This window comes from Salvelinus alpinus, chromosome 37, assembly GCF_045679555.1.
Source record: "Salvelinus alpinus chromosome 37, SLU_Salpinus.1, whole genome shotgun sequence".
Lineage (NCBI taxonomy): Eukaryota > Metazoa > Chordata > Actinopteri > Salmoniformes > Salmonidae > Salvelinus > Salvelinus alpinus.
Window position 1 is genome coordinate 4,470,727 of NC_092122.1, and position 12,962 is coordinate 4,483,688.

Below are 12,962 nucleotides of genomic sequence, written 5' to 3' on the forward strand. Positions count from 1 at the left end.
AGCTAGGACTGTTTTCGGTTTTCACATTTATTGTTTTGTTGCTTGTAGTGTTCACGTTATTTTCTTTATTAACTTCTTCAGGCTGCAGGGCGGTGCCGGTACACTTATGACAACAGCCAGCTCAAGTGCAGGGCGCGAAATTCAAAATATATTTTTTAGAAATATTTAACTTTCACACATTAACAAGTCCAATACAGCATTTGAAAGATAAACATCTTGTGAATCCAGCCAACATGTCCGATTTTTAAAATGTTTTACAGCGAAAACACCACGTATATTTATGTTAGCTCACCACCAAATACAAAAAAGGACAGACATTTTTCACAGCACAGGTAGCATGCACAAAGCCAACCTAACTAACCAAGATCCAACCAAACTAACCAAGAAACAACTTCATCAGATGACAGTCCTATAACATGTTACACAATAAATCTATGTTTTGTTCGAAAAATGTGCATATTTGAGGTATAAATCAGTTTTACATTGCTGCTACCATCACAGCTACCGTCAGAAATAGCACCAAAGCAACCAGAGTAATTACAGACACCAACGTCAAATACCTAAATACTCATCATAAAACATTTCTGAAAAATATATGGTGTATAGCAAATGAAAGACAAAGATCTTGTGAATACAGCCAATATTTCCGATTTTTTAAGTGTTTTACAGCGAAAACACAATATAGCATTATATTAGCTTACTACAATAGCTAACACACAACAGCATTGATTCAAGGCAAACGGTAGCGATAGCACAGTTCGACAGATATATGAAATAGCATCACAAAATGGGTCCTACTTTTGGTGATCTTCCATCAGAATGTTGTACAAGGGGTCCTTTGTCCAGAACAGTCGTTGTTTGGATTTAGAACATCGTTTTTCCCTCTTGAATTAGCAAGCACACTGGCCAAGTGGCGCGAAGCTCTCCATCGTCAACAAACACAGACAACGCAACACGCCTAACGTCCCGAATAAATTTCAATAATCTAATAAAACTATATTGAAAAAACATACTTTACGATGATATTGTAACATGTATCAAATAAAATCAAAGCCGGAGATAGTATTCGCCTATAACGACAGCTTTCCAGAAGGCAATTCCAGGTCCAACTTCGCGCTTTTCAGAAAACAGGAAATGGCGGACACGTCATTCCAAGAGGATTTATTCCACCTCAGACCAAGATAATCACTTCATTTCTTCTCTCACTTCCTCTTGACATCTAGGGGAAGGTGTATGACGTGCATGTATACTAATACGTATCATGCCCATTTATAGGCAAGCCCTAGAACAGAGACCTCGATTTCAGAAATCTTACTTCCTGTCAGGAAGTGGGCTGCAGAATAAGTTCTGTTTCACTCAGAGAAATAATTCAAACGGTTTTAGAAACTAGAGAGTGTTTTCTATCCAATAGTAATAATAATATGCATATTGTACGAGCAAGAATTGAGTACGAGGCCGTTTGAAATGGGCACCTTTTTCCAAGTTACTCAATACTGACCCTGCAGCCATAAGAAGTTAAATCATGTTGAACACTAGCCGCGCTGCGTTTTGGTCCTCTCCTTCATCCCAGGAAGAAAGCCGTTACACAGGGTTTCAACTGTCTCAATTATGTCTGTTGGCTCAGCCATTTGGCTGAGCCAATTAATTATGTTTGTTCTTGTGGTATTCTGGAAGGATACATGTTACATACATGTTTTTAGCGCCTGTATTTGCGTTTTTTAATCGGATTGCTGTTTAACAAACGTGGCATTGTTCTATGCCATAAGGAAAGATCCCGATGGTATTGTCGCTCGAGTAAAGCCCCCATGCGTTTGTGGAGCAAAACCTTTCGGGATTTTAGAGCCCTGGAAAAGGCTGTGAAAAACCTAACTTGTTCTATTTCAGGTTCGGGTGTTTCCACCAAAGAATTGGCTGAATAAAGAAGGTTGGCCGCCTCCCATAATAGCAGGTCGTCTACCTCTGAAATGTCATTTAAAACGGTGAAATCCTCCGGTTTTGTTGTTTCATTGTGAATGTCCGGTGAGCCGAAATCCTCTGCGTGCTCTAGGTGAATGCAGTTATACGCCGGGGAGGAGTCTGAAAGAAAATAATACATACAAAATAGGTTATTAAACATAAAACATGTTAGATAAAAAATGTCAAATACATTTCAGGTATAATACTATATATTAACAATACATAATTAAATTACCTCTGCTTTTTTGACGAGGGCTGTTCTGACGAATCGCGGAAACCGGGGGCTCTTGACGTTTTTCACCAGGTATTCCAGATTCTGCCAGGTATGTCTCGTTGGAGTCTGAAAAAACATTATTTGTCATTGTTTTAACATATTCAATCATCAAAAAATGTATAAATAATAAAATATGTATAACTAATAATATATATATATATATATTATGGCTTCATACAGTGTCCATGGAGCGCCGTTTCTTGAAGCAGTAAATTCCCTGCCCACTTTTTCGGGAGGGGATGATTCTGCGCAATGTACTTGCGCCCGAGTTGTGCGTTGCTTGTTTGGGTCTGGAATATGGAGCGAGCGGGTGGAGGTTCCTGGGAGAGTTGACGGGACGTTTAAATCCTCGGTTCTCGGTGTGTTTGAAAAAACTTTCGTACAAAACGGGAGAATAGCATCTGTGTCATCTTCTCCTCCGAAGTCGTTCAGGGTCCATAAGGAGGCTGTTATCCTTCTTGGCGGTATGTCAGCTGTAAACACAAAAATAGCTTTTAACTTCTTTGTGATGGGGGCAGCATTTTCACTTTGGATGAATTGCGTGCCCATAGTGAACTGCCTCCTACTCTGTCCCAGATGCTAATATATGCATATTATTATTACTATTGGATATAAAACACTCTGAAGTTTCTAAAACTGTTTGAATGATGTCTGTGAGTATAACAGAACTCATATGGCAGGCAAAAACCTGAGAAAACAGGAAGTGAGAATTCTGATGCTGGTCGATGTTCAACTCATCTCCTATTCAATTCCCTGTAAGATATGGATCTGTTTGCACTTCCGAAGGCTGTTCCAGATCATTTTATTCCCCTGAGCAACTGCGTAAAGGATGGATACCCTACAAACGTTAGATAATATTAACATATATTTATCCAATATATATATATATACATTTAAAATTTTAAGAATACGTGCATTTGACATATTACCTAAAAAATCATTGCCCCCCGTTTAAAAAAACATATAACGCCGGTTTAATATTACAATAATATCCATACCATTCCCCGCCTTCAAATCTAATATATTATTTTCACTAACTCACCTTCAGAAAGCTCCATTAGGACGGATTCACGGATTATCTTTTAGATGCTCTGGGCTGATAACTCTTCTGGGCTGTTGGCCTTGTCTGGAGTTGCGCTTTTGGTCGTTCGTACAGAGGGGATAGTATCTGTTGTCACTCGCTCCGCGGTCTTGGCTCAAAGGACAGATATTCTGTAATGATCTTACAGAGCGGGGGGGACGTTTTTTCGGGCGGTAGGACCTCTGAATGTTTAGAGTCCCCAAAACCACAGGTGGTTGTCTGTATTTCCTCTTGATTTCCTACAACATCATGGGTAGCAGCTTGGGGGGTGTCCGATGTAAGTTTATAGACCTGGGTGGGGGCCGTTTGTATATGGGCTGATTATAAATAACATATGGTTTAAACCGTAGGAGTTTGTCTAGACAAGATATATTCTGCCGGGGTTGTTTGAATTTTTTGAGTTTGGAGTATGACTGTTTGAGGTTGTGGACAGGTGTCTTTTATACTGATAACAAGTTCAAACAGGTGCCATTAATACAGGTAACGAGTGGAGGACAGAGGAGCCTCTTAAAGAAGAAGTTACAGGTCTGTGAGAGCCAGAAATCTTGCTTGTTTGTAGGTGAATACTTATTTTCCACCATAATTTGCAAATAAATTCATAAAAAATCCTACAATGTGATTTTCTGGATTTTTTTTTCTCATTTTGTCTGTCATAGTTGAAGTGTACCTATGATGAAAATTACAGGCCTCTCTTATCTTTTTAAGCGGGAGAATTTGCACAATTGGTGGCTGACTAAATACTTTTTTGCCCCACTGTATTGAGTACAGACCTTTTTAAAACATCTTATAATTAATCCAAAACAATTTTACTGCGCAATATTGAAACATGCACGGATGTTTTATTTATAAACAGTGGTTGTACAACAGTTATACATCATTACCAGACAGGACTCAACTTTTAATAACCTTTCATGTTTATAACATAACGTTGTAGGAAAGACTGTATTCGTATAAAATAAGACATTGCATTTCTCCGCGACAGACCGGGGCTAGAGAGAAAAGACAGCTTCCCCGTTCGTTAAGGGTTGAGATATAGCATTAATCCCCTTTAATTCTAAATCTTTAGTACATACAGTTTAAAACATGTTATAATTAATTAAACATTTTTACTATTCATTTATTACAGATAAAGGGCCTGGTTAGCCCTGACCCCCATCTGTCTCCAATTCACCCGCGTCAAGACAGGCTCTCTTGCTCGCAGGATATCCCACACACGATCCGTCAAGGCTCCGTAAGTTTTCACTCCAGGGATAGATCAAACGTCTGGCACGTAGATCCTGGGTATGTCTTAAGGATAGACGCAGCCAGCGCCGTAATTGTTCACGATTTTGGAAAAGACTGTCCAGCTTATTCATCAGGGTTATGAATATAGGGTAATCAATCCATTTAAAGCTAAACACTGGCATAAAAAAGTTGACATCCTTGCAGGCTTTGGAAAACACATATGACCTGACAGACCAAATTGTCACTTTGGAGTCGGGGCTATATGCCATTGAAGCGATACTTAGGGCCTTCAAATCACTTCTTCGATTGCATATCCTGGCAGGGTTGTACCACTCAGGGCCTGTTCAATTTGACAGAGCGCTAGCCTTATCTTAAGCCATTCTCTCATACGCAGTGCAGGAGAAAAACTCCCCGGGTTTTGCATGAAAAAGGGGTTTGGGGCCGCTGTCTGTGAATATCTTAACAGTAGAATCCTCAGGTTGGAATATGTAAAACATATTTCCATCACTCGTAGCCAAAACTCCTTTAAAACATTCAAGGGCCTCACCCAAAACGTCCTCGATGCTTTAATCATTGGGTTCGTGACAAGAGCACCCTGAGAATTGGCCTAGGAGACATCATTTTCTGTATAATGTTCTGGGCTTTATTTATAATGCGTCTGCCGCAAATACAACCCCCCCGGACATTCCTACTTCATAGACAACAACCCTAAGGGCAAGAAAATAGGGTGGGTGTGGGGTCATCCTCTATGAAATGTTCAAACACCCCCCCCCCCCCCCACCCCAGTTCAACCAGGTACCTACACATCAATCATCATGACAACTTCAAAGGAATAGATGCAATATAGATATAAAATAACACACCCTCTAACACGTGACAACAGGAACAGGATGTCTTGGCCGGAGGCCCATATTTGGGCATGTACGCGTCATCCGGACATAGGGTCATAAATCAGACGTTTGACCCGTGCTGTCTACTTTATTCTCTCTTATACACTATATTTCAAGGTCCCCCAGGCCCAGTTGCATCCATCCTTTCAAACATGAACGCTGAATGTATGTCATATGGTAGTCATTACATGTATCACGTTTCAAGGTAAGACCCAGATGCAGACAACGTCGAATTAACAACAGCTTATTAATCCAACAGGGGCAGGAAAAAGACAGGTCAAGGGCAGGCAGGAGTAAGTAATCCAGATAGGTGGGGCAAAGGTACAGGATGGCAGACAGGCTCAGGGTCATCAGAGGTCAGTAGTCCAGATAGGTGGGGTAAAGGTACAGGATGGTAGGCAGGCTCAGGGTCAGGGCAGGCAGAGAGTTCAAAACCGGGAAAACTGGAAAACAGGAACAATCAAGAGACAGGAACAGAAGGAAAATGTTGGTAGGCTTGACGAAACAAAACGAACTGGCACCAGACAAACAGAGAACACAGGTATAAATACACAGAGGATAATGGGGAAGATGGGTGATACCTGGAGGCGGTTGAGACAATCACAAAGACAGGTGAAACAAATCAGGGTGTGACAACGTGCGCATTCAGTCTATGCAGGTTATCATTTTAGCGGTGGATGCCGCTTCTCCAGCCCATGTAAATGTAATTAGAATATGGGTGATCTAGTGTCACCCATTAAAATAGCTTGACCTGAACTGGCTGCTTAGCAACAGGAGCTGGTCATGTGAATCAGCAAGGATCGTGTTCATTAGGCACCAAACGGAAGAAAACAGACTGAAACAGGGAGCAGGGAGGGACTACCAACAGGAACCACTTGTTTTAATTTTTACCCGGTTTGCTACAGTGTGCCCTAATGACTAAAACCCTGGTCTAGAACGAAGGGTGATGTATGAGAATTCAACCTGCTTCACATCAACCTATTCACAGTCCAGTTCATACTCAATAAGCATCTAAGACCATACTCATCAAATGCTCTTCATTCTCCAATGAAACATTACAAGGAATGTGGGAAAGCTCCCTCAAAACATTTTAGTGATGTACATTTTACTGTCTTTATGTAATGTCGGGAGATAATAGTTGGGAGTAAATAGTTTTCATTGCCCATTAAGTAATATATTCATATGAAGGTGATTTTTACATGGACCATCCAGACCCATAGAGGGCGTTGTTCTGCCTTGGCACTACATCTTTCATTATGACAATAATAATGGCAGCACAGTGTGAGAGGTTCTTCCTGGAGAGTCATCCATCTAGAGAGGTGCAGGTTATAAGAATGCCCTTTTAACCCTGAATGAATGGAAGTGGACCTCGTTAACACAATGTTTTCACACCCAAGAGTGTTTCCCTGTTTTATAGTCCATTCACACGTCCCATGAAACACATTCTTCGTCCAAATGGAACAGCTGGAGCAATAACAGGTCTCTTGCCCCCATGCATCATCAGTGTGTTTGTGCTTCAACACAAAATACAGTCTCAGACGCTTTTTTCATTCCCTGGCTCTCTTGTCCTCTCCCCCCTCCCTATTTTCCTCTCTCTCTCTCTCTCTCTCTCTCTCTCTCTCTCTCTCTCTCTCTCTCTCTCTCTCTCTCTCTCTCTCTCTCTCTCTCTCTCTCTCTCTCTCTCTCTCTCTCTCTCTCTCTCTCTCTCTCTCTCTCTCTCTCTCTCTCTCTCTCTCTCAGCAAGGACACAAATGAGATGAGCCCTGGAATGTCCCCACACTGCATGCCACAAAGGATAACATATATGTGGGTATGTCCGTACTTGTGTCTCTTACTTTTGCTGTTTGTTGCATGTTTGCGTTTTTTACATATCCACACTCACACACACACACACACACACACACACACACACACACACACACACACACACACACACACACACACACACACACACACACACACACACACACACACAGTCATCTACTTTAGGCTATTCCATTCCGTTGCCCAATTGCCCAACAGCGAGGGAGTCCTGCAGTAGGGACCGTGCAGGCTTTTATATCCTCCACCCAGCCAGGCAGGCGATGATGCTGCTGAGGACGTGTGGGCGTATGTGTGTGTGTGTACGTGCATGTTTGTTTGTCTATTCTATCTCTCTCTCACACAAACAGATAGAGAAGGAGAGTGAGAGAGAAAGCGAGAGAGAGAGAGAATGAGTCCTCCCCTCTTTCTTCCCAACCCAGCAGCAGGGTCCAGCCTGATTTTTAGATTTTCACAGCTGGGGGCAACTGATTCGCCGCCCTCCCCTCCTCCCTCCATCCTTCCATTCAGGCCTGTCCCACATCAAAAGCCAGCAGTGAGGCTACAATCAAACAAGCTCCTGCAGTGAGGGCCTCTTGGGGAGAACTGACATTAGTGCCCAGGAATGAGCTAATGTGCTCCAATAATGAGGCACGGGTAAATCTGGGAAATAAACCAGTTTTCTGCATCAGTAAGGTCTGGGTCTGCCTGGTATCTTTACCCATACTGTTCACACTGGATATACGTCAAAATGTAAACCGAACTAGTTGCAAACGGTATTCCACATTCCAGAGAAGGAAGGTAATATTTGATTATTTTGTCTCAACTATGTTACAATTCTGCAGATTCCCCTGGGCATTACAAATCTCAGTAGAATACAGTTATGCACTCTGTCATGCATCTAACATCATGCAATATTTTGTCTCAGCAGAAATGTCATACTGTAGTAGTCAAATCTCTAGTGTATGGTGTAGAGGTCGACCAATTATGATTTTTCAACACCGATACCGATTCCGATTATTGGAGGACAATTAAAGCCGATGCCGATTAATTGGTCGATAAAAAAAAAATATATATATATCACACACACACACATTTTTGTAATTATGGCAATTGCAACAATACTGAATGAACAATGAACACTTTTATTTTAACTTAATATAATACATAAATAAAATCAATTTAGTCTCAAATAACATGAGCAGAGCTTGTCTGCATGGTTCCCTGTCAGTCTGCTCCTCCGCGAAACACAGACCTTATTTGAAGTAGATCAAGACATTCTCTATGGAAGACATGAACGGTAAAATAACGAATAACGACACAATTTCACCTGGTTAATATTGCCTGCTAACCTGTATTTCTTTTAGCTAAATATGCAGGTTTAAAAATAATATACTTGGGTATTGATTTTAAGAAAGACATTGATGTTTATGGTTAAGTACACATTGGAGCAATGACAGTCATTGATTGATTGTTTTTTATAAGATAAGTTTAATGCTAGCTAGCAACTTACCTTAGCTTACTGCATTCGCGTAACAGGCAGGCTCCTCATGGAGTGCAATGTAATCAGGTGTTAGAGCATTGGACTAGTTAACTGTAAGGTTGCAAGATTGGATCCCCCGAGCTGACAAGGTTAAAAATCTGTTCCTAGGCCGTCATTGAAAATAATATATTTTTTTTTTAAGTCATTTAGCAGACGCTCTTATCCAGAGCGACTTACAAATTGGAACGTTCATACATATTCATCCTGGTCCCCCCGTGGGAATTGAACCCACAACCCTGGCGTTGCAAGCGCCATGCTCTACCAACTGAGCCTTGCCTAGTTAAATATGAAATAAAGGCGTAAAAAATAATAATAAATAAATAAATAAAAAGAATCTGCAAATCGGCGCCCAAAAATACCGATTTCTGATTGTTATGAAAACTTAATGGCCCTAATTAATCGCCCATTCCGATTAATCGGTCGACCTCTAGTATGGTGTGTAGGCTACCTACCTACACACATGCATGCAAGCATACATACATGCATACATACAAGCACAACATCTCTTGAGACAACACCCACATGAGTTTGACACATAACATCAACCCATGTAGCTAAGTAACACTGTAGGGTACAGTATTCTGCACTACCATGGTGCGTTTTCCATTTGTTATTCCCCCTCCCCCATGGCATGGTTGCCATCCATGCCCTACTTTACGGTGCAGTAAACAGGTATGTCTCCAGCCAGTTACATTCTGAGTGCATGTGTGTTATGACAGGGAGGTGGAGGAGGCCCCGTCTTGTCTCCATAACCCACTTTCCACAACGCACCCAGAAGGAGGGCACTTACGTCATGTCAGCCACTTCATTAGGGGGAGAGTGGATTTGATGGCAGGGACGTAGGGAGGGGTGTCTGGCACGCTGGCTTTGTGTGTTTGAGGAACTCCTGTAGCAAATGTGTGTTTTTCCATTCTTCCAACTCATCTGAACCCGACTGTGGAAGCTGAGCTCATTACAGTCCTTAAATCCCACAAGGCTGACAGGCCAGTTAGCTTCCAGATGTACACTTTTTTCCCCCACCCCTTTTACAATTTTGTGATATCCAATCGCTGCAACTCCCATACAGACTCGGGAGAATCAAAGGTCGAGAGCCATGCGTCCTCCGAAACATGACCCCGCCAAGCCGCACTGCTTCTTGACACACTGCTTGCTTAGCCCGGAAGCCAACCGCACCAATGTGTCAGAGGATACACCGTACAGCTCGAGACCGTAGTCAGCGTGAAGGCGTCCGGCCCGCCACAAGGCGTCGCTAGAGCGTGATAGGACAAGGACATCCCGGCCGCCCAAACCCTTCCCTAATCCGGACGATACTGGACCAATTGTGCGTCACCTCATGGATCTCCCAGTCGCGGCCGGCTGCAACACAGCCTGGGATCAAACCAGGGTCTGTAGTGATGCCTCTGGCACTGCGATGCAGTGCCTTTAGACCGCTGCGCCAGGCCTCAGATTTACACTTTTAATCTAATCAGCCGTTTCAACATAATTTTTTTCACAGTAAGTGTATTTGGCCAGCTATACAGCAATATTCAGCATCCAACACCATCCTTGGTTAAAAGGATCCCATATGCCGAGAGCCTAACTAAGGGGTAGGTACGGTCATTGCAAAGGGGTGCTTGAAATCAATGGTGTACATGCATATACATACTAATACATTGTTTCATGAGGGTGCTTCTGCATAGGCAACCCCCCCCTGGAGCCACCCATGAGAATTCTCTGGGGGGTTTTGTCAAAATTACCACTGAACAGGAAATATTACAGACTGTGGCTTTATCCCATCGCCTGAGAGCCTCTCAGATGTAAAATCAGATGTAAAATGTATTACTACAAGTGCTTTTCAAGACACCCAAAGTCACTTTACATAATCAGCAATAATCATCAAGATAAGCCAATAGAATCACATTAAAACCAGCAAAAATCTAAAAGTACACTAAACATGAGGGGAGTAACGTTAAAACATGAATTCTCTCCCAATCTGTACATATTACAGCTTTCTGGAACACATGAATGGAAGTTGCATCCAGCAGGCTGCATCATTCTGCCCGAAGTCACCTGGGAAATAGGGCAATACAGAGAAAAATGTATTTTTATTTTTATGTAGCTAAAAAAGTAACACATTCCCTTTAAAAATGTATTTTTACATCTATTAAAATGTTTGATGAATAATGTGAGGGAGACAGCATCGTACCAATCATCTCCATACAATGCTCACGGCCGTTCGTGTTGTCTTTCCCAGCACAAAAAACTAAAAACTTCCCGGCACAAAAAACTAAAAGCAGCTTCACCCAACTCTGTGGAGACCTTAGTGTCCTCCAGTGTTATCCAAGCCTGAGACCGGGTTTGGTCATTTGGAAGTCTAAATTGAATTAATGGTGATAGATGAGAAGTTTCTGCATTAATTTCTGAACATAAAGATAAAGAATAGCACGTCAAGTTGTAGTTTAGCAACCTTGTTAAACACACTAATCATATGATGTTTAGAATGAGTAAATCTGTCCCTAAATATGGAAACGTATTTATAGCAATTTACAGGTACCTCTGCCTCTGGCCAGTTCACCAAGAAGGGGACGTAGTGATAGCAGTGTGTCCTATATCTGTGCCAACCAGGTGGGCATGATGAACTCTTGATTTGTAGTTCCCGCTTCTCCTTCGCTCCCATCTCCTCAGACTCTGTAGGGGGGAGAGATATCATGATGAAATGATTAGTTCCGACAACACAATGTGAGTGGTCAAAAGTGCGTTCCAGCCGTGATGTTATTGAACACAGCACCATGGCTATCTGTGCGTTATCAGTCCATTAACATTAGCAAACCAACGCAATATTATCGTTTTCTGCAGGTTTCAGAAATCTTGTTGATATGGGATTGAGGATGGCATTTTACCAATTGGCAGGTTACGCATCAGATTCTCAATCATTTGATTCTCTGTGTCATTCAGATCCCCTACAACAAAGAGAGACAAAGACAGAGGAAAGATGAATACTCATGTGCTCTTTAAAGTGTAGAATGATATAATCAAACTGCATCTGTTGAGTGTGAACAGGTAATCAAACCATTGTTAAGAATACCTCTACTACCTAGACTTCAATAAACACCTCTGTTATCTACACTGTAACTAAAAGGAATAAACAAAAAGATGGTGGAAACTATGAGGTATATCTCTCTTACTTGCATCACCCAGAGCAAAGGCAGCGCTGAGAAGCAGAAATATGGTCAAGATAGCCATGGTGATACTCTCCTCAGAAAGAGAGAAAGCGAGAGAGAAAGAGAGAGAGAGAAAGAGAGAGAGGAAGACAGAGAGACTTATGACAAATTCAACATCAGACAGTGAGTACTTTAGAACGTAGGTGGAGGTGAGTGTAGTGGACTTGAAAATAAAGGAGAGCCGCACACTTTAGGAGCTCAGATGCAAAATGTAATGTCCAACGTTTCGACAGGCAAGCTGTCTTCATCAGAGTATAGTGGACTTACCTGTTGTATAAGGAATCTCTGGTAGGTTCTGTTTAGTTGGAGAAAGGGGCGCACCTATATACACCTGACCACAAAGGAAGCAATTATAATCATCATCAAAAGAGAAGTGCAAATATTGCTAAATGGGCAGATTGGGGGTGGTGGTGGGGGTAGGGGGGGGGGGGGGGCATGTTGCTCATACACAGTGCATTCGGAAAGCATTCAGACCCCTTAACTTTTTACACAGTTTGTTACGTTGCAGTCTTATTGTAAAATTGATTTAAATCCCTCATCAATCTACACACAATGATTACAATCTCAATTCTTCTTGGGTATGACACTACAAGCTTGGCACACCTGTATTTGGGGAGTTTCTCCTGTTCTTCTCTGCAGATCCTCTCAAGCTCTGTCAGGTTGGATGGGGAGCATCGCTGCACAGCTTTTTTCAGGTCTCTCCAGAGATGTTCGATTGGGTTCAAGTCCGGGCTCTGGCTGGGCCACTCAAGAACATTCATAGACTTGTCCCGAAGCCACTCCTGCGTTGTCTTTGCTGTGTGCTTAGGGTCGTTGTCCTGTTGGAAGGTGAACATTCACCCCAGTCTGAAGTCCTGAGCTCTCTGTAGCAGATCTCTCTGTACTTTGCTCCGTTCATCATTCCCTCGATCCTGACTAGTTACCCAGTCCCTGCCACTGAGAAACATCCCTACAACTTGATATTGCCACCTCCATGCTTCACCGTAGGGATGGT

The 12,962-nt window shown here is 42.2% G+C and overlaps 1 long non-coding RNA gene across 1 annotated transcript; it reads right to left on the bottom strand.

Annotated features, from left to right (window-relative positions):
• Window positions 1-11,560: 11,560 nt before the first annotated feature.
• Window positions 11,561-12,309, bottom strand: LOC139565597 (uncharacterized). Its single transcript, XR_011672947.1, has 3 exons — window positions 12,236-12,309; window positions 11,933-12,002; window positions 11,561-11,707 (listed from the first exon to the last, which is right to left on the bottom strand). It is a non-coding gene; the product is annotated as an uncharacterized lncRNA (long non-coding RNA).
• Between the last annotated feature and the right edge of the window lie 653 nt (window positions 12,310-12,962).